The sequence below is a fragment of the Suncus etruscus genome, chromosome 3 (genome assembly GCF_024139225.1).
Source record: "Suncus etruscus isolate mSunEtr1 chromosome 3, mSunEtr1.pri.cur, whole genome shotgun sequence".
Taxonomy (NCBI): domain Eukaryota; kingdom Metazoa; phylum Chordata; class Mammalia; order Eulipotyphla; family Soricidae; genus Suncus; species Suncus etruscus.
This window is the reverse complement of record NC_064850.1, coordinates 136,031,919-136,055,400: the sequence shown is the minus strand read 5'-3', so window position 1 is coordinate 136,055,400 and position 23,482 is coordinate 136,031,919. Positions and strand designations below refer to the sequence as shown.

The following is a 23,482-nucleotide window of genomic DNA, read 5'->3' as shown; positions in this document are numbered from 1 at the left end:
CCCCGTGTGCCCCTGGTTGAAATACTAAAATTCATGGAGGAACTCTCCTGTGAATGTGACCATTTCCAGATCTAACAGCTTGGGGTAACCTGGGAGAAAAAGTGGAAACATTCACTTTTCGTTCCTCTGAGAGAATTTCAAATATTTTCATTTTAACAATTATGTATAAATCAAGCTTGAAAATGGCATGGAATAAATTATAGACACATGGGCATAATACATTTGTACTCAATGTATAGCCTCATACCTGTAAATGATTTATATGCTTGATAACTAAGTCCATATAAATATTAGACAGACAGGCTGATAGCAAATGATAAGATGGTTAAGTATGAAAAAACCTCAGTTAACTTTCACTCAACTTATTAAATAAAACTCTTAGATAAATTCTTACTTACATTTTATTTATATAATAACTGGGAGGGACACTCCTAAGTACTGTTCAAGAGACCCCAGCATTTCTTGTGGTGATATTCAGCCCACTGGGCTGGATTGTTCAAATCTCAGGCCCAGTGATATAATGCTTCTTAGGCCCATAAATTCTGGGGGTTATTAGGATCTCCATAGCAGTGCCCAGAGGATTATTTAATGCCAGAGATCAAACTAGGGGCCTGGTGTATGTAAAGAATTTATGCAAATTATGCATGCAAAGAGGTGTCTCACTGGGAAGTAAAGTAAAGGGAAGGAAGGAAGGAAGGAAGGAAGGAAGGAAGGAAGGAAGGAAGGAAGGGAGGGAGGGAGGGAGGGAGGGAGGGAGGGAGGGAGGGAGGGAGGGAGGGAGGGAGGGAGGGAGGAAGGGAGGAAGAGAGGGAGGGAGGAAGAGAGGAAGGGAGGGAAGGAAGGAGGAAAGGAGGGAGGGAGGGAGGAAGGGAGGGAAGAAGGGAGGGAGGGAGGAAGGGAGGGAGGGAAGAAGGAAACGTAATTTTGACATTTTTATTTTATAGGTAAAGAGAAGATCCTACCCCAATTTCCAATATCTCCTACATGCTACTGTGTGACAAAATATTTGTAAAAGGATGAAAAAACACTGAAAACTCTCAAGTGAATTTGTAAAAGTAAGAATTAATATACTGTTACTTCTTTTCAGAAACATGTATAAACAAAGACTGAACCAGAGGCTTAAGAAAGATGTAATAACAAAGACTCAACCAAGTAACAAAGCCTTAACAAAGATGTATTAAAGATTGAACCAACTAATTAAACAAAAAATAGAAAATATGTTTTGATTAAAAGAATAGAGGAAAGGTAACTAACATTCATTGAGAAACTTTGTCATCAGTTTCATAGCAAATATACTCAGTCTAATAGTCAGTGTATCATATTTAACCCTAAAGATTCCGATCTCACCTTTAGTAAATGGTGGAGCTAGGGACAAAAGTCAAGAAATTCTAGGCTCGAAATTCATGCTTCAAAGCAATTTAACTATTGTTGTCATACACCTGTAAAATCACTTTTTACTTTCACTTATTCTGAGTTAATTACCACAACTGCCTTTAATTACATCAACCCTGACCTCAAGGTGATTTATGTTAAACTCTGGCTAATAAAAGTGTTAGAGGAAGCAGCAGAGGGCCAGAAGCGTGGCTGGCTCAGAGGAGCTTACTCCAACACCCCTGGCCAAAATGCACTTTTCCCCATAACTCTGTCTGGTTTTCTGTATGACGCTCTTGCTGCCGATCCATCTAGGGTCAGTATGAATACAAACATGGCGAATACCACAAACTGCAGGTGGCTAAAAGAAAGCTGCAGGTGGCAGCCATCAACTACCAGGAACTCCCAGCCAGAATTATCCCCACAAACAGGGCCTTTACGAGAATATATTAAGATTTTTCAGGTTTTTTTTTAAATTAAAATTTCTATGTCTTTCATTGTGATGGTATAAAATATATACAAATGCTGAATCCCCAATCATCATGTTATCAGAATCCTCATGTTCTCACCCTTTGTTGATAGCAAACTATAGATCCCATGAGGTGAGACCCCTCCAGGTGCTGGCCTGTTGGACCATCTGTCTTCCCTATTTATCAAATGTGATGTATATTCAGTCTCCACTGTCCCCATAGGCAAGATTATCTGTCCTCAGAATTCCTGCTCAGCCAGCACTTTTGCAGGCCAGTTAACCTTCAGTTACCTCCTGTAGTTTCCCTATTGCACATCTATAATGCCTCCCCATTGACAGATCACTCTGTGAGGAAGATTTCCTTTTTTTTTTTTTTTTTTTTGATTTTTTGGGCCACACCCGTTTGATGCTCAGGGGTTACTCCTGGCTAAGCACTCAGAAATTACCCCTGGCTTGGGGGGGACCATATGGGAAGCCCGGGGATCGAATCGAGGTCCTGATCCTTGGCTAGCGCTTGCAAGGCAGACACCTTCCCTCTAGCGCCACCTCGCCGGCCCCATGTGAGGAAGATTTCTAATAATGAAAATGAAATTAGTTTAGTGCACACTTATGATGCCTATCGTGACTGTGATCATTCTAAACCAAATAACTCTGTTTTGGCCAATGGTCAATCATTGAACTCACCATGCTGTTAAAAGGTGACATTAACTTCTGCTCAAAGTAGAAATTAAAATCCACTGGACTGAGCCTAGGATAAGTTCCTGCTCTGGAAAGCCCAGAAAATATCTTCCTGTGTGTGCACTCAACTCTTTTTAGCAATTCATTTTATTTAGAAACTTAATGGTGTAATTACTTTGTGAAATTCCACTTAATTAAAAAACTTATTAGATAGTCTAGGTGTAGATTCCCTATGAAAGACACAACTAAGTTCTAGTGCCATATTAAAAGTGCAAAGCTTCCTCTGCCACCTTCTGGAGAAATCCAAAGAGACTAGGTGAATTGAAAAACATTGACATCAGCTCAGTTTTCTTCTGGGGCTTCTCAATCCCTGCTCTTACTATGAGGAATTCAGAAATAATGTTGAGGGAGCTAAGGAAGGGTTCCCAGTCTTCCAACTCTTGAAGTGAAGATGAGCACAATGCTTATTGGGATTCTGTTCCTCTCAATATTACAGATGGCAGAGGTTTTCATATCTCTTCTTTTCATCTTGAGATGATTAGTTTTGAATGCTAAAGTTTCACATTGAAATTTGAGTATCTTTATGGGTTTGGAAAAAAGCATTGGCTGGATTTCTCTCTGGGTACTGTAGAAGGGTGACATGTTAGAGTGGGAAATAGATGTACCACCTTTAGAGGAGTGGGTATATTGCACATTGCCTTCAATTCTCAGTTGTCAGCTCTTTTCTGAGAAAGGATTCTTTTTTTTTAATCACATAATCACAAAGAAGGGAAGACTCACTGTGGAAAGAGTGTTGTCTGGTACTACAAGGTAATTACTAGGCATGAAAGGCGGGGGTGGCGATCAAGACAAGGCTAAAAAGAGAAAAACCCAACTTCTCTAGAGTGTCCAAAGCATTTTACTTGAGCATTATGGGTACCCAAATAACCAGGCAAAACATTTACAGTAAAGTTAATAGATCTACTTTGAATGTTTAAAATCAAACAACTAACTTGTTTGGTATCCATCCACCTCCACTCTACATCCACTCTACATCCACTCAAACCACCCCTGGTGGACCAGAAACTTTAGATTAAAAGAAAATCGACCTATGTGCCATAAACATGTCTTTGGCAGGTTTTTTGGGAAAACATTCAGAGTGGGAAGTAAATCATGCCTTGTTGCTTCTCAAACACTGATTTAAAAAATGCTTTCCCTTCACTTATTCTTGGTATGATTCTTAAATAGGACACTTAAGGAACCCTGTTCTAAAAGAAATTTCTGGAATCATGGGACAGATAGCTGAATATTGTGGTCTCCATTAAGTATGTATTTTCAGCCAAAAAGAATTTGCCAATTTGGCTAAGGTCAGGACCTGGCTCTGAGGAAGGCCATTTTCCAGGCTTTCAGAGTAGTGTGGTACAATGTCAATGAAGCATATGCCCTTAAGTTGACTTCCTAGGCTTGTAGCACATTTATCTGACTAATCTTAGTGCCATCTCTAAAGACGATACTTTGGGGTTAGAAAGGAGAGGGAAGAATCTTTCAAGGACATGAAGTTGTCACTATTTTTATGGGAGAGTTGTCTGTGACTTCCAAAATAGTCAAGGGTGCAAAACCACAAAAAACCCCTAAACTTTAATATATTTATTATTTTGGGAAAAGAATGGAAAGTGAGTGGTTATTTGTAGGAATTATAAAATGCCTCTATAAACTCTTGTTTTGCATGTGAACACAGCCATCTTGTGTTCAATTCCTGATACTCAAATGGTCCCCTAAAACTGCCAAGAGTGATGGCCTGAGCACAGAGCCAAGAAACAGTCCTGAGTAGTGCTGATTGTGGCCCAACTCTGTCCACTCCTGAAAACAAAAAGATAAATAAAAAAGCTACAAAAACTCTAGATCAGGAATTGATGCTATTGTTACAGCACCTGAACCTCAACCTCCATTCTTGACCCATCCAATTTTGCAGGTGACTGAGGAAAGCCAGATAAACTCTGGGAGTCTCAAGGTAGCAGAATTCAGTGATCTCTTTTGAGGAGGAGCAAAAGCACAGTGGGTAGGAAGCTTGCCTGGCACATAGTCTACCAGGGTTCAATCCCCAGCATCTAATGTGGTCCCCCAAGCACCACCAGGAATGGCTCCTGAACACAGAAGCATAAATAACCCCTGAATACCCCTGGGTGTGGCCCCAAAACACAACAACAAAAAGAAAATTCAGTCACCTCTGGCCCTCAGGACAGAACCCTTTTAAGAGATACAGCACTTGGCTACCTTTCTTTCCCATCCCAGCCAAGACCCTCCCTCATTGATGTCAACTTTTAAGTTCCTTTGCTTGAAAGAGAAAGAATTGAACTAAGGAAAGAAGAGTCAGAACAGTGGATCATTTACAGCCTATGTACTACTTGGATCAGATTGTCTAGTTTCCTTAGTTTTCAAAGAACAGAACCTTAGCCCTTCTAACCCCCATCATTTTTGAAATATTTATCCAAAATGGAGCCAAGATTTCATCACTTTTCTTATTATAGGAGACGGTTTTGAAATGAGTACAGGAATTTCATAATTCTGTTTCTATGATATATGAAAATTTTATAAATTATGCATATCTGTTTATATTTATATGCTGATAATTTGGATTAGTTACCCTTAGAATATATTTTAGTTTATAAAAATTTCAGAGCAGTTCTATTCAAGAAAAGCTGAAAGGTTCTAGAAAGGTACAGGTATAATAGAGTATATGTGAGCAGCCTTAAAATCCTATTTTCATAAGGGCTAGTGTAACCTTCAGCGTGGGGACAAAAAGGAAGGAGTGGCTAAGTCCCATATGCAAGTGCTTCCTAAATTTACCAAGGATTTGTGACTGGTGTACAATAAAAAGTATATTTATGGCTTTGATCCTGGCCAGGAAGAAGGCAGGTTATAAGAGAATTTTATTATCCCTTAGTGTCTAAGGTGAAGAATGGAAACTGCTCACAGATGCCACAAAGAGCACAGCTATGAAAAGGACACACACACACACACACACACACACACACACACACACATCTGATAATCTGTTTGAGAGTGATAAACTGAAGCTTTCTTTGGTTGGGGTAAGGATGGGATGGGACCTTCTGGAAAGCTTGAATAACTCTCCAGGTAATTCTAGAGTGCAGCTTTTGAGATTAACCGTGCTTTTGAAGTAGAGCACATGGTACAAATAGATTTCTCACCATGAGTGATCCGATCATTAAAAAATCGTATTATTTATTTAATTTTTATTTTGTGGGTCACATTCAGCAGTACTCAGTGATTACTCTTGACTCTGTACTCCATGTTCACTTTTGGCAGGGATCAGAGAATCATATATGGCCAAATATGCCAATGATCAAATCCAGGTCAGCTACATGCTAAGCAAGACCTTACCTGCTTTAGAGTCCTGATTCAGTCATTAACATATTGTTCTGCTGCTTTCAAAGACCCCTGAGTTCTCTCTTCTTAATAAAAATAAAATAAATAAAATCCAAACTATCTGGAGTTGTGATTCCTTATCAGATTGGCAAAATTCCAAAGATTTGACAACTCACCCTGTGGGGAGCTTGTGGAAGAATATATAGTGAGGGTGAAACTGAAACTATCATAATGATCCAACCCTGTGAAAGGTAATTTGACAATATCTGAAAAACTTCCAGTGCCTTTACTCTTTGGTCTAGCAACTCTACTTCTGGGAATTTATCCTACATAAATAATTGTACACATACAAAGTGACATATTTATACAATTATTTATTGCAACATTGTTTGTAATAAAAGATTGGCAACTAAACAAATGCCCCTCTATAAGAGACTAGATGAATAAATTATGACTCCTCCTCAGAGTGGAATACTATGAAATTATAAATTTCATACAAGAGAATGTGGCCTAATGAGATGATTAAAATAAAGAAGTACAGGCAATATAATAAGAACATAATTGTTTATATTTTCTCTAAAATCTCTGGAAATGTATTGAAGCAAATAAAACAAATTACTTATAAGAAGGAAGGAATATAAATGGGAGTTAGACTTCTCAATCTATACCTTATATTTAACTAATGAATCATGTTACTATAGCACTCCTTCAAAAAATCAAATTACAAAATAGAGACCTTTAGTAAGCAAAAGAATGGGTACATATCCCCTTATATATGCATATATATGCAATGCAAAACACTGGATAATCAAATACAAATAAATTAAAAGAGTCTGATTAGTTTGTTTTGGGGCTATGCCAGGTGATGCTCAGGGTCTATCCCTGGATCTGTGCTCAGGAGTGACCCATGGCAGTACTCAGGGAACCATATGTGGCAATAAGAATTGAAAATTGGTTGACTTCATGTAGAGCAAGTGTCTTATCCTTGTACTGCTTCTCCAGATTCTAAACTAGAAAAGTCTTTCCTAATAATTAGAGTCAAGATTGTGATGTCCAGAAAGTACAAAACCTAGTAATCTATGGTCTGCCAGGTATTAACAAAAATACACTTTTAAAAATCGTTTAGGGTTAGCTGCAGTTTATATAGAGTGAAAACAAGTGATATGAAACCACACTCAGGCTCAGAAAGTCTCCATCACATGGTTACAGTAGAGATGGAGTGTGCTCTAGAACACAGCGTTTTTGGCCCCAGTTCACCATTGTATGCTAGATCCTACCTCCCTTGACACAATGGAATAGGGACTTGAATAGCAACTTCACACTTTTAATTCTGGGCCAGAAACTCTATGAGAAGAGAGGATATAGGAAAGTTAAACAAATTCTAGTCTGCAGAGAGGAGGGAAAAAAAGCAAAATTTAATAAAAGTGAATCTTTTATCATGTCTAATAAGTTGGAAAGGGCACAGCTGTTCTCAATATTTATTGAAAAGGGAACAAGAATTTATGCTACAACATGAAGCGTAAGATAAAAAGAGGAAATTCCTAATCTAGTTATAAAGGAAGATCTAAGAAGGCTATGAAGTCGCCTTCACTGGAAGTTTTTAGTTTTCTTTCTCTAAGTTGACCCTAAATTGAGCCTCCTTTCAACATCTCTCTACAATTTGAAACTAGCATAACCAAAGGCACCAATACCTTCATGTCACCAAATACTGACTGTAGAAGTTAATATACAATTCAGCTCTTTGTGGGGGTGATATGTGGACTCACTGTGGCCAGATTCACCACTCAAAAGATTCCTAATGTGGCGAATGAGTGGTTGTGAAAAGAAAGAAGACTGAAATCACCCTGTCTGCTTATACTCTTAATTCTTTCACTCAGTTTTTGTAAACCTGACAAGAAAAGTAATTGTCAGAGTGACGGAAGCTCTTTGTAAACACAGGCAAATCAGACCTGCCACTCTTAGCACAGCATTTGCTATATTGCAAGCATTCAAAGAATATAGTTTAGAATCTTTGATCAGAGAATTACAGAGTTAGCTGTATTGATCCTCCTCACGGAAACACCATAAATTGTGGTCCCAGAAACTGTCATGGAGTGGCAGGTAGCATTGATTGAGTTCTGATTAGTGGGACACTGTACATACTTTCTGTGCATATTGTTTATCCTCTTCATGCTTTCTACTGGATATAAATAATCATAAAAAAACTCAAAAACTAGGAGTGATAAGGAAAAAGTTGCAAGGGATTAGTGTTTATTGGAAATAAAGCTATTCACTGAACAGGAAAATTTAGATGGGACTTTTACAAGAAAACATATAGCCAGCTATCATTTTGTTAAGCCACTGACATGGTCTCTAGGTTAAAGCGATTACAACATGATCATATCTAATAAACCATTAATGGAAGTGGACTTGGTGTAGCTTCTTCTATCTGACATATCTTGGTGTCTATTTCTACAACCCAGAATGGGCACTGAATCCACTGACCGTTTTCCCACATGAAGCAGCAGGAGGTGCCCCACTAAGAGTAGAAAAAATTCTCTCCTAAGAGTAAATATTTGCTGAATGAATGAATGAATGAATGAACTTCAAGCCAACTCTTATAAACTCTATGACTCATTGTTTTATGAAAAACATACATTTTTACTACATATTTTGTGACCCCCGATGGGGGACCCCCGACCCGCGGGGGTGTGAGAATGAGGATCACGAAGTAATTCGTGGGTCACGAGCGGGATCCGACCTGAAATGGAGGAAAGAGGCTGAGAAAGAAATGAGCTCAAGTCAAACGGGGCTGATCAAGAGCTAAGGTTTATTGAAAGGGGACTAGCTTTTATAGTTAAGCAAAATACGGAAGTAACAGTCAGTACTTTTCCATGGTGTCTATAGAAAAGTAGGGGGGTCGTACAGGACAGACTTTCCAGTTTTACAGCATACCCTTAGATCATACAGACATTCTTTCACAATGGTAGCTTAATTATCAACTCAAAAGGTTTATTGGAGCATCTTGTGGCTATTGCTGACTGAACTATGTGGCTGTTCTTTCCTTCAGGCCCATGGGGGAAATGCCACAGTACAGCCTGTCAGGTACATAGGCCTGTGGTTTCTCAGGCATCAGAGACTCCATTTTGCTCTCTAAGTCTTATGGCTTCCAACAATATTTCACATGTATAAAATTGAATCTGAGAGTCTTTGGGTGTACTGTTATGAAATTTTGGCATAGAATAGCTTCATTTAAGCAACATGAAACAATATTTGTCAACAAAGAGTTAGCAAATTAAGCTCAAAATTCTCCCCTTTCCCTAGGGTTATTCTCTACCAATAGAGTCATGGCTGAAGAAGAGAGAATAACTTCTTTTGATTATTCTGCATATCTTCTTCATGATCATATGGTAGTGCTCTGGGAAATCACATTGGTGACTCTCTTTGATGATCTTTTGAGTGCTCTAGCAATTTTCAGTACATGAGCCTTCTGACTTAATATTCAATATGTGAGTCATATGCTGAGTTGTCATATTGGGTTCGGGATACTTTGTATTCCTTGAAGCTCTTCTCTTTCAGGAATATGTCAAACTATTTCCTGTCAATAAGAAAATCACTTTTAACTTCCAGTGAACATAGTCCTGAACCCCTCTCCCAATTAATAAATAATTAGAGACTGACACAGCCAGATGGATGGACAAATGGATGCTATTTTTAAGTAGACTTGTATTTTATTTATTAGACTCCTCAGAATTTTAGAATCTGTGTGGACCTCTGGAGATCATACTTAGATCATACTTTAGACTTTAGGCCAGATCATCTTTCAAATATTCAAAATGCCTCTTAACCAACATGCCAAGGAACAAAAGAGAGAAAATTATAATATCATAGGAATAAAAGGCCAAACTACACATAATTTTTCTCATAATGAAACCTTTGGAAAAATCAAATGGCAGAAGAACTCATGAGGCATTTATCTTTTCATTTATAAAAACTGAAGAACTTAATTAAAATTTATTTTTGTTCTGTTTTATTATCATATTGATTTTGAGATAATTTTATGGGGAGTAAAATTTTCTTCATTTTTTCTTCCCTCTGGCATGATCATGGACATTCTGCCTGACTTTTCCAGCTTATAAACTCCGTTGCTTAACATCATTTATGACTGGTCTGTGATTGTTTTCAGAGTATGTTTATGGTTTTCTTCAAAGCATCAGTATTTGAGGTCAAGATGACAGCCTTTTTTATTCAAACAGCAAGTCCAGCCAACTGGTAATGACCCCTTTACAATAAAATATTAATATGAAGGAAATCTCTTTTATCATCATGTAGCAGATTCACACAGAAACTTTCTTCACTCCTTTATTTATTCAAACTCTATCAAATACATGGGATTCCATCTTCTTATTGCCCTATAGGGAGAAATTATTGTGGCTTTTATCCAGTGAATCTTGGCAGGCACCAACTCTATATTGTTATTTGATTAAGGATTTGGCATGTGAGCGAAGGTAAGCCTTTTTATGACATTATCCAGAATGAGATCCTAGTAAATGACATACTTCTCAAAAAATGCTTCCAAAATATTGCCATAAAGCATTTATGTGCATAGAAATTTCACATGTAGCTTGCTTACTTTATTTTGTATATCTAGTAAAATACCACTAACTACTCCAGAATTTTTTGTAGGGGTGGGAAGGCCACACTTAGCCATGCTCGGTGGTTACTCCTGGTTCTGTACTTAGGAATTACTCCTAGAAGTACTCTGAAGATCATATGGAATGATGGAGATTGAACCCAAATTTGTCTTTGCAAGGCAAGAGTCCTATCCACTGTACTTTCTCTCCAGTCCCCACTCCATGATTTATTAAGCTGCACTTAAACCTTTTGGATATGGATGCAGGGGTAAGAGGTTTTCTAAGAGCAAAAGAACTACTTTTGGGTTGTTGGTGCAGGTAGCAATAGATTTTAGGGTAATGAGAAGGAAGAAGTGGAAATTACCTATCTTCTAGGTCCTCCTCTTTCATTTTATTCTGCACAGGATTGAGAAATAACTATAATGGTAAGAGGAAGAGAAGAAAACTGATTTCAATAGCTATAAACCATGAAAAGACTTCCAGAAACTTTGCGGATTCTACAGACCATTGAGTGATGAGAGATCTTTGAAGTCATAGGGCTTGTCCTAAAAAGGCACAGTGAATTTTAAGGATTCTGCCTGTTCAAGATGCCATTGATCATTCAAAAAGCCTGAATCTGTGCCACAGTGTCAGGTTCACCCCCACAGGAAAGCCTTAAGATGGGGGGATACAGTACAGCTGTCTCGATCCTATCATAAGAAGAAGCAGAGCCTGAGGACAGACAGCAAATCTGAAACTCAAACCAAATGACTGCTTCCTTTCAAAATCTACCTTCACTTTACACCTCAAGTAACTGTGGAAAGGAAAAATAAATAAACCCAAAAGTTAGTAGAAGGAAGGAAATAATTTTGGAATGGAAAGAAATGAAATGTGTCAACAAAATATTACACAAATCAATGAAATTAAAAAATATTTTAATTTTTTAGCTATTATCTTTTCCTCTTGTCTTTTATTATTTTTTATTTTTTAAATGAACAAATTCTTTAATTGAATCACAGTGAAATACATAATTTTTAGTCATACAACGTGCAACGCCCTTCACTAGTGTGCTTTTCCCACCACCCAATGTCCCCAGTTTCTCTCTTGCCCTCCCCATCTTCCTGTCCCCTGCCTGCCCGGGTGGCAGACATTTGTCTTGTCTCTTTCTCTCCTCCATCAGAGACATTTTCAATTATCACCGCAGTTTGATCCCTAATCCTGCATAAGGTGTCCCAGTACCTCTAGAGTGTTGAAGACAGAGCCAAAAATGACCCGGAGCAATACCATAGTAAGAGGGAAAAAAAAAAGAAGAAAGATATAAATAACAGTATTGTTTCTGTTGTTAAGGCAATTAATTTTTTAAATTTTTTCTTTATTTAAGCACCATGATTACATACATAATTGTAGTTGAGTTTCAGTTCATTTCAGAACACTCCCCTTCACCATTGCAACCTTTCCACCACCAATGTTTCCATCTCCCTCCTTCCCCACACCCTGCTTGTATTTCAGACAGACATTCTACTTCTCTCATTTTTTAACATTGTCATGATAGTGTAGATATCTCTCTAACTAAACTCACCACTCCATTCACAGCGAGAACCAGTCTTTCCAGCCCTCATCTCCTCTGTCTCTGGGCATTTTTACAATAATGTATTTTGTTTTTCTTAAAACAAATAGATGAGTGAAACTATTCTGTGTCTATCTCTCTCCTTCTGACTTATTTCACTCAGCATATTAGATTTCATGTACATTCATGTATAGGAAGATTTCATGACTTCATCTCTCCTGATGACTGCATAATATTCCATTGTGTATATGTACCTCAGTTTCTTTAGTCATTCATCTATTGAATGGGATCTTGGTTGTTCCAGTGTCTGGCTATGGTAAGTAGTACTGCAATGAATATAGATGTAAGGAAAGAATTTTTGTATTGTGATTTTGTGTCCTAAGGTATATTCCTAGAAGTGGTATAGCTGGATAATATGGGAACTCAATTCCCAGTGTTTTGAGGAATCTTCATATTGTTTTCCTTAAAGGCTAGACAAGTTGGCATTCCCACCAGCAGCGAATGAAAGTTCCTTTCTCTCCACATCCCTGACAGCACTTATTGTTCTTGTTTGTGATGTGTACCAGTCTCTGTGGTGTGAGATGCTACCTCATTATAGTTTTGATTTGCATCTCTCTGATGATGTGGAGCATTTTTTATGTGCCTTTTGGCCATTTGTATTTATTCTTTGAGGAATTGTCTGTCCATTTCTTTCCCCATTTTTATTAATAATTTTTATTGTGATCAAAATAAGTGGATTATAAATCTTTCACAATAATATTTTAGGTACATAGCGGCATTAAACCCGGGACATTCCCACCACCAGTGATGTCCTCCCTCCAATGCCGTTCCCAGCATGCTTCTCATATCCCCCCTCCTTTGTCCCTCGGGCTGCTAGTATAAGTGGTCCCTTTTGTGTCTAGCTTGTTGTAAATTGGTCATTGATTCTGTTGTCGTTGGCTTTGGATTTGGTGTTTAGGTCTTATATATTTTTTGTTTACTTCTATTCAATGTTCATACAACTGTTTGGTCTTGTCAGTTCTTTGTATATTTTTAATATTATTCCCTTTTCTGATGGGTTGGGTGAATAGTTTCTCCCATTCTGTGGGTGGCTTTTGTATTCTAGACATTATTTTGTTTGAGGTGCAGAAGCTTCTCAGCTTAATATAGCCCCATGGGTTTATCTCTGCTTCCACTTGTTTGGAGAATGCTATTTCCTCCTAAAAAATGCCATTAGTATCAATTTAATGGAGTGTTTTAAGTGTTTTACCTACATGTTGTTCTATATACCTTATGGTTTCGAGTCTGATATCAAGGTATTTAATCCTTTTGCATTTGACCTTTGTGCATGGTGTTAGATGGAGGTCTAAGTTAGCTTTTCTGCAAGTGGCTGACCAGTTGTGCCAACACCACTTGTTGAAAAGGCATTCCTTGTTGTCCCTTTATCAAAAATTAATTGATTGTGTATCTGGGGCACATTCTCTGAATACTCAAGTCTATCCCACGAATCTGAGGGTCTGTCTTTATTCCAGTATCATGCTGTTTTAAAAACTATTGCTTTATAATACAATTTAAAGTTGGGAAAGTGCTGCCTCCCATATTCTTTTCCCAAGGTTGCTCTAGCTATTCGCGGGTGTTTATTGTTTCAAATGAATTTCAGGAGTGTTTGATCCACTTCTTTGAAGAAGGTCACGGGAATCTTTAGAGGAGTTGTATTAAATCTGTACAATACTTTGGGGAGTATTGTCATTTTAATGATGTTAATCCTACCAATCCATGAGCAGGGTACGTGTATCCATTTTTGTGTGTCCTCTTTTATTTCTTTGTTGTTGTTGTTGTTTTTTGCTTTTTGGGCCACACCCAGTGACACTCAGGGGTTACTCATGACTATGCACTCATAAATCGCTCCTGGCTTGGGGGACCATATGGGATGCTGGGGGATCGAAATGCAGTCAGTCTTAAGTTTGCATGTGCAAGGCAAATGCCCTACCACTTGTGCCATCACTCTGGCCACCTCTTTTATTTCTTGAAGCAGGGTTTTTGTGTTTTCTTTGTATAGGTCCTTCACCTCTTTAAGTTGACTCCAAGGTTTTTGAGTTTGTGTGAATACTAATGTGAATGTGAGATTGTTTTTTAATGTTCATTTCTTCTCTATCATTATTGGTGTATAAGAAAACCATTGATTTTTGCGTGTTAATTTGGTAGCCTGCCACTTTGCTATATAAATCTTTTGTTTTTAGAAGTTTTTTGGTAGTCCCTAAGGTTTTATAAAATATAGTATCATGTCATCTGCAAACACTGAGAGATTAACTTCTTCCTTTCAGACCTGGATGCCCTTGATATATTTTTCTTGCCTAATTGCTATGGCAAGAAACTCCAGCACTATGTTGAATAAGAGTGGTGAGAGAGGGCAGCCTTGCCTTATACCAGAATTTAGAGAAAAGGCTTTTAGTTTAGCTTATTGAGAATAATGTTTGCCATTGGGTTGTGGTAAATGGCCTTGACTATATTGAGAAAAGTTCCTTCCATTGCTATCTTGATGAAAGTTTTCATCAAGACTGGGTGTTGGACCTTATCAAATGCTTTTTCTGCATCTATTGATCTGATCATGTGGTTTTTATTTTTTTTGTTGATATACTGTATTATGTTGATTTATTTCCACATGATAAAGCATCCTTACATTCCTGGAATGAAACCTACTTGGTCATGGTTTATGACCTTCTTTTTTTTTTTTTTTTTTTTTTTTTTTTTTGTGGCTTTTGGGTCACACTGGCAGTGCTCAGGGGTTACTCCTGGCTCCATGCTCAGAAATTGCTCCTGGCAGGCACAGGGGACCATATGGGACGCCGGGATTCGAACCGATGACCTTCTGCATGAAAGGCAAACGCCTTACCTCCATGCTATCTCTCCGGCCCCGGTTTATGACCTTCTTGATGAGGTATTGGATCCTATTTGCTAGAATATTGCTGAGGATCTTTGCATCTGTGTTCATCAGGGATATTGGTCTGTAAATTTCTTTTTTTTGCAGCATCTCTGTCTGGTTTTGGTATTAAGGTGATGTTAGCTTTATAAAAATTATTTGAGAATGTTCCTGACTTTTCAATTTTATGAAAGAGCTTGAAAAAGATTGGTAGTAGTTCCTCTTGAAAGATTTGAAAGAATTCGTTAATGAATCCATCAGGGCCTGTGTTTTTATTTTGGGGAAAACTTTTGATCACCATTTTAATTTACTCAGTAATTATGGGTCTGTTTGGATATGCTAGATCACCCTGGTTTAAGCACGTAAGATTATAAGAGTCCAAGAATTTATTCATTTCTTCCAGGTTCTCATATTTCATGGCATAGAGTTTCTAAAAGTAGACACTGATTATCCTTTGAATCTCTGTAGTGATCACCCCCGTTTCATTTCTAATCCTGTTTATTAAGTTTTTCTCTCTCTGCATTTCTTTTTGGGTTTTGCTAGTTGTTTATCAATCTTGTTTATTTTTCAAAGAAACAACTTTTGCTTTTGTTGATCTTTCGAATTATTTTTCAGATTTTCATTTCACTGATTTCTGCTCTAAGCTTTGTTATTTCTTCTGCCTACCTATTTTTGGTTACTTTTGTTGATCATTTTGTAATTTTGTAAGTTGTATAATTAAGATTTTAATATAGACCCTTTCTTCCTTTCTGATGTGTTCTTACAAAGAATAAATTTTCCTCTTAGTATTGCTTTTGTTGTGTACCATAAATTCAGGTAATTTGTGTCTTCATTGTCATTTGTTTCCAGGAATATTTTTATTTCCTTTTTAATTTCATTTCTGATCCATTTGTTGTTCAGTAGTGAGCTGTTAATTTCCCAGTGTTGAAGTTTTTCTTCTGTGTCCCTTTGTAGTTAATTTCTAATTTCAGTGCACTATGATCTGAAAAGTTTGTCTGTACAATTTATATCCTCTTGACTTTATGGAGATATGTTTTATGGGCCAACATGCTGTCTATCCTGGAGAATAACTGATATGCATTGAAGAAAATATATATCCAGTTTTCTGGAGATGGAGTGCTCTTTCTATATATATCTATCTCTCTCTATATATCTACTAGTCCACTTTCTTCCATTTCTCTTTTCAGATCTAGTTTATTCTTGTTGGGTTTCAGCCTGGTTGACATATCAAGGAGTGACAGAGAAGTGTTGAGATGTCCCACTATTACTGTGTTGCCATTGATCTCTTCTTTCAGATTTGTCAACAACTGTATTAAATATTTTTCTGGTCCCTCATTGGGTGCATATATGTTTAGAAATGTGATTTATTCCTGTTGTATATATTCCTTGATTAGTACAAAATGACCATCTTTCTCCCTTATAGGTTTTCTGAGACTAAAGTTTATGTCATCAGAAGTCTCTAATGCCATTCCAGCTTTTTTAAAGGGGTTGTTTGCTTGGATGATTTTCCTTCAACCTTTGATTTTGATCTATGTTTGTTAATGACTATTCAGATATATTTCTAGTAGGCAGAAAAATGTTAGATTCAGCTTTTGATCCATATTACCACTCTGTGTTTCTTAACTGGTGCATTTCATCTGTTGACTTTGAGAAAGATAATTGTCATGGGCTGTAGTGTCATCGTTGTGTAGAAATTTGGTGTGTCTGTTGGTCTTTCTTGTCTTAAAGTAGACCTTTAAGTTTTTATTTTAAGGCTGGTTTTGAGTCTGCAAAGTGTCTGAACTGTTGTTTATCTGTGAAGTTATGTATATTTCCTTCAAACCTGGAAGTGAGTCTGGCTAGATGCAGTATTCCAGGTGAAGCATCCATTTCATTGAGTTTTGTCACTATATCCCACCAATGCCTTCTGGCCTTGAGGGTTTCTTGTGACAGGTCTGCTGTAAATCTCAAGGATTCTCCTTTGAATGTAATTTTACTTTTTGATCTTGCTGCTTTCAGAATTCTATTCCTATCTGTTGGATTCATCATTTGACTAGGATGTGTCTAGGGGTGCTTTTCTTTGGGTCTCTTCTAGCTGGCATTCTTCAGGCATGAAGAATTTCTTGCATGCAGTATTTAGCTCTGGGAATTTCTCTGCAATTGTCCTTGACTGTTGATACTTCCTGGTTATTTTCTTCCTGTTTTATATACTGAGTTTTTCAGACCTGTTATTTCAGTTTGGAGTTTTCTGATTTCTATCTTTATATTCTCCTGATTCTTAATGTGTGTTTCGTTCAACTCGATTTATGCTTTCTTTGAGATCCATGAACATCCTCTGTATTTCTTCTCTAAACTTCTTATATGAGAGGCTAACTAGGTGATTGTTTCTTCCTGGGTCTTCAGAGCTGCCATATTCATTCTCTATGCATGGAGTTGGCCAGTGTTGTTTCACCATTGTCTTGCTTGTAGTGTGTTTTTTTTCCTATGATTACTAGTGGAGTTCATTGGTTAGAAGATGAGGATGGCTGCCTCTGGCACCACCCTTTGTGGGTTGGGATACCCTACCTTACTGGGATTAAGTTTATTGGGGTCTTCCTCTGTAACCTTAAACAGGAAATCAGAAAAAATATCTTAAAGACAATTGAAACCATTAAAAGTCTTTAGCTAGATATATTAAAAATAAATTAAAAAGGAGATACTGCTATAGATATTGTGTAATGCAAAGGACCCCAAAACTACCATGAACAATTCTATGAAAATGAGTGTGGTAATTTAGAAGAAATGGATACATTTTTTAAAGAAATACTGAATGAAACAAAAGGAGTTAGACAATGTAAAGAGATTCAATTTCCACAACTGAAATTGAAAGTGGTAATTGAAATTGAAGTAGTAATTAAAAACAAATAAAACTTTACAGCCCATTGCGTTAAGTATTTTCACCTTTTAGCAATACAAGGGTTTCCAGAAGGTAGGCTTTGAAAATATTAAAATTATTTTTTTTCAGGAACTGGGATTCATTTCTCCTTTATAAATGAAGTCTTTATGAGACTGTCAAGAGTTTTTTCTGGAACAGAAAAGTGTTTTCCAGCATTTCAGACTACAAGATTTCAAGTACAAGAGCCTTGCTTCCTAGGATCTCTGAAATTTGTTGATCAACTTTTGCAAAGCCTCATCTTTCTGTCTAACTCTTAAGTCAATAAAGCTTAAAAATAAAACTAAAAAACATTCTTACCTAACCTTCTGCTTGCTGCTCTGCCTTTCCATATAAGGCTTGTTTATGGCTGACATCACTGAGCCTAATCTGGAATCAGAGTTAGAGCCCCTTCCTTATGGCTAGGTCCCAGTAACTTCCACGCCAGACCTGTGCCACATCACAGCTCCTTTATATGTAGCTATATAAAGGGATGCATGACAGACTTACTTTACAAATTACATGCTGCTCACACCTATTTTTCATGTTGTTTTGTGAAGACGGGTAGAGAAGAAAGAGAGCAACCCCAATGTAATCCCTCAGCATTTTCCAAGGGGTCAGACTACGAAGTTTTACATCCCCCAACCCCCAGCATAGCAAAACACTAGAAAATCAAATGAATAGAATCAAAATGAATAGAATAAAATAAAAATGAATAGAAGCCCATCAAGTTTATTAAATGAAAACAATAGCACTAAAAGCATTAAAAAACACCACTAAATCTTCAGACAATGTCTTTAGTGACACCATGATGAGGATTTACAATGAGCTCAAAGAAACAATGGCACAGGTAGTCAACAAAACTCAAAAAAGGTAAAATGAAAAAAACTAATATAATCATAAATGAAGATCATGGTAGGTGATATTAAGAAATTGTTAAAAGTTCTAAATAGCAGAATAACAAAAATTGAGCCTCCACAGTCTCTCAAGTTTGCCGTGCTGCCTACTCACTCTTAGGAGAACAGAGAATGGAGGAATAATGTGTGGGGGTGGAGAAACTCTCAGAAGTTGCATTTCTGAAAGAAATTGAAATGGAGCCTATATACTGAGTCTCAAAAACGAGAATTCCAAATAGGTCGCGCGCGCGCGCGCGCGCGCGCACACACACACACACACACACACACACACACACACACACACACACACACACACAAACACGTTTGCATACACATACCTTAAAACTAGGCAACCATATCTTACTACTGCTAGTGCTGCCTCTGATTCATATTTCTTAGCCACTTACTCAGCTCCTAAGTGAAAGCAGCGGTCAAGAACATTTTCTTTGGAGAGGAGAGTTTGTCTCAGGGCCTATTTGGAATTGCCCAGAACACTTAGAAGCAACCAAGGCAGGATGCTCCCCCAATGGCACAGATCTATGTGGTCCTCACCAAAGAGCTCTTCTTCCTCATCTGGCATTTTCATGGCACCTTTTTCTGCCCCAAAAAACTAATTCTCTCCTCCTTGGTTGATTTTTCCCTTTGAGAACAAAAGCTTTTTCAAGTGACTTCACTCCCACCACAGAAATGTGCACAAGTGCTTTCAACTCTGAGAAATCAAAAAGGCTCTAAAATAAAATCCATTGTTGGGGTACTAAGATCGTCTGTTTGCTAGAGATCTGGGGAAGGGGGGGCAGGCAGGGGACACTGGGACTTCTTCAAAGAACTTCCCATCTGGGTAGAAAATCCAGCACACAGGAAATGTGAGTTCTTTAAAAACAAACAAACAACTCGAACAACAAAGAAAGCTGCTGCATTATGATCCAGCAGGGAGCTGAATGGAACCACATGCAGCTAAGTTTGCTCAATGTAGGAATAGAGCATGCTCAAGTCAGAGCTGAAAACAAGCAGCTGTGAGAATCCCACTATTGCAGACCTTCCCTTCTATCCGAGCACCCTTTCCTTTTTATCTTGCCAATGTGTCTTTATACCTTATGCAATGCCTTGAGGAAGTGATCTATAGAGTGAAGGATCATCCAGCCAGACAGTGACACCCAGGCCACAATCTTCTGGGAAACCTGAAGGTAAAAGTGGGATTTAGACTGGAAAAGGACGTCAGGTGATGAAGCTTCAACTACCAAGTTTCAGTCTCCCTTCTTATCTGTAGGCCCTGAGTGGATCTTAAAACCATGGATATTTTAGTACGATACCCACCATAGTCTATGTACACACCTACTTGTAATTAAGTTTAATTTTTAAATGACATATGGTAACAAATCATTAGTAGGTCGCCCTAAAACAGAACTAGATTGTAATGAATGTAGTCTTTCTCAAAGCATCTCCTGGCAGAAAATAATTTTCAAATCACCCTCAGATAATTGAAATTGCAAATTTAAAAAGCACAAATAAAATGAAAATGAGGTAACAATGTATTCAGGATACTCCAAAATATTCTTTTCAAATATTTGCAAGCAGGGGTCCTGCCTTCTGAGGTTCTACAACTGTCCAAATAAAAACTGCTTCTGAGTTTTGATGACAACTTGAATTTGGGGCAGGAGAGAAAGGGAATAGTGGAAAACTTAACATTTGACTTTGGTGCCTGCACTTGAAAGTCCAGTCTAATTTCTGCCCTTCCAGTGTAGACCATGGAGTTGAGAGAACCTTGACATTCCAGAGACAGGTGGAGAAGTGTCACTATCTAATTCTGAGAGACAAGTGGCCCTCACCCACCACACCAACCAGGCACAGGCCTCTCCCTCTCTGGTTCGCAGCTGTCCTTAGCTGTCCTAGGTTCCAAACTGTCTGTAATGCTATTCACAGTGAGAAGGCGCCTGGTCACTCTCCCTTGAACAAGGGTACCTGTGTCCTCTGCACCAGCTTGTGCTGAACAAGAGCATCTTGACAATGGACACTTCATTTCTTGAGCTCTTTTGTGCATCAGGAACTATAGACATACTTCACCCCACACACATAGAAACCATTCTAGGTCTTGTAAGCAACACTACAGAAAATTGGGTGTTAGAAAACTATTGGAAGGAGAGAGTGTTCTTAGTGGGGAGTCCAGAGACAGTTCTAGAAAAACATAGGTATGCCACAGGTGAACAGTAACTGCTTCTGAGAGTCCCACTGGAATCCCATTAAGCCCTGCTACAGGGTCTGGGCTCCAAATCTTTGATGGAAAGAAGATAAGTGCTATTTAATAATCCCCCAAATTCTAATTTCTGCAAATTCCTTATAGCACACAGTTAAAATGGAGCAAAATAAATGGATTCTGTCTTCTATATTTTACCATATATTACCTACGCAATCACCAGGTAGAAAAGAATTCCCATCCAACACTCAGCCAACAGGCAAAGTGGGATTTAAAGTTTGTGACTTTCCAAGTTTTCCTGCTAGAGGGAGATGGAAAGGACGGGCTGTTGAGCAGTCAATCTCTTCATTTTCTCAATATTCATATAAATCCTGTCCCAGTGAGAAAGTTTGAAAGCTAAACATTTCATATAAAAGTTAAACATATTCCAAACACTTCCTAAAGCTAAGATTAATACCTGCAAAATAAATTCATTGGCTAAGAAACTTCCCCAGATAATAGTGGTTCAATATTCTTCAGAATTAGTCTGCAGATTATCCATCAATCCCCCTATGGCTCATATCACACATCTAGTTCTGCAGGGTTCCTTGAGGCCAAGGTAAGATAGCACTGCATATGTATGTTTGTGTGCCTGCATGCCTTACTTCTTTTTAATTTCAGTGCATCAAATTAAATTCAGAATTGAGAACTCTACTTCAATATACTGTATGTCTTTTGTAATATTCCATGTTTAATTTTATCTGCCTTATTATTATTCATGAAATAGTCATTCAGCAGTTAATACAACGAGAGTTTGGAGGATGAAATAAGTGTAAATTTGAACTGTAGCATGAATTACTTGAATTCTATGAGTGATGAGTTGGGGAAAGAAATCGAGAAGAAATAAATAGGATCCTGTACCAGGGAACCACAGGTTGTATTTTTCACTGCTAATAAATCCTACTAGGTAGAACTCAGTGGCCACACTTAGCTTGATGAGATGCTAGGAAATGTAATCTGAATGTAGGCAATCATATGCCTCCACCCAAAACTTTGCAAGCTTTATTATTGGGAAGACAAAATAAGAACAAATACTGGGGACCAATTTGCAGTCTCTGCCATGCTCCTGCACATCACAGAATTACAAATGAAGAAAAGTTCAAATTAGTTGGACTCCTTTGCCTGTGCTTGTTGGCAATTTTCTTTCTTTGTTTGAAAAATACTTGCCACTAGTCTTTCTTGCGCATTCATTTGACTCACTAATTATTGAAACAGATCTCTGTGGTTTAGAAGCTAAAGAATAAAGCTCCATTGTGGATTCATGTGAATCCAGCAGTGGCCTAATTTGGTTTTCCAGTCAATTGACCTGCCTCTCCAAAAGATCTGAGATAATGCTGTCCCTCTTATTTTTGTCACCAGGCTCTTAATTCATGCTGTGTTCATGATTTAACACTGTACATGATATAAATTTTTTTTCAATTTATTTCACAAAGGAATAACCTTGAAATGAACTGAAGTGTGGGGAGTGAAGTTGCAAAGTTCTTGAAGAAGTTGTCCTCTCTATATACTTCTCCATTGTTGCTCAGGAGTCAATACATGTCAAGGCTTTTTTTATGTGTTAGATAACTGGGAATTTGGAGCAACACTCTTTTGACATAGTTGCTGTATTAAGTCAAGACTGCCTCCTTCCTTTATTTTCTTCCATGTTTCCTGAATATATGAATTTAATTCTATTGTCTCTTTCTCTCTGGAGATTGGATCATCTCAACCTGATTTTTGGCTGTGTATATTTTTTGTCATAAATTCCAAAACTCAATTAATAATACTAGACCATTCTGTAAACTTTTGAAAAGTTTTCCTTCTAACTGAATTCAAATGCTAAGCAACCATTCAGTTCAATTTCTGGTCTTGCATTTCCTTTTCATTCCCACTACTCCACTGCAGATGGCCTTAAAAAATTCTTCCCATGCTTTGCAAAGGATCCCAGTCAAAGACCCAAGTTTTGATGAGGTTTGACCTCATCTCCATGGTTTTACTTTCTGAGTTACTGGTGATGTTTGTTCTTCAGGGCCTTTATGGTATCATTGGAGGCATTGCCTGGAAGTTGCTATTTAAATACTAAATTGTGATTTTCTAATGTGCTGTCAGTGAGTCCCTTAAAGCAGCTCAAAAACTTAGTAAAGTTAGTAAAATATTTTAGGTAATGAAATGATTAATTGTACATAGAAACATACCTAGCAGTGCTAAGATACTAGAGCCACTTCCAGCAAGGTCAAGAAGTGAGGGTTTGGGCCCAGAGAGATAGCACAGTGGCATTTGCCTTGCAAGCAGCTGTTCCAGGACCAAAGGTGGTTGGTTCGAATCCCGGTGTCCCAGATGGTCCCCCGTGCCTGCCAGGAACTATTTCTGAGCAGAAAGCCAGGAGTAACCCCTGAGCATCACCGGGTGTGGCCCAAAAACCAAAAAAAAAAAAAAAAAAAAAAAAAAAAAAAAAAAAAGAAGTGAGGGTTCAAGGGTCCTATACTTGGTGTAGTGGTGCTGGTGAATATGGGGGAATCAGACTCTACTAATAATGCTCTAG

The 23,482-nt window shown here is 37.8% G+C and overlaps 1 pseudogene; it reads left to right on the top strand.

Annotated features, from left to right (window-relative positions):
• The first annotated feature begins 1,705 nt into the window (after window positions 1–1,705).
• Window positions 1,706–23,482, top strand: part of LOC126004472 (eukaryotic translation initiation factor 5B-like) — a 69,688-nt pseudogene continuing 47,911 nt past the window's right edge.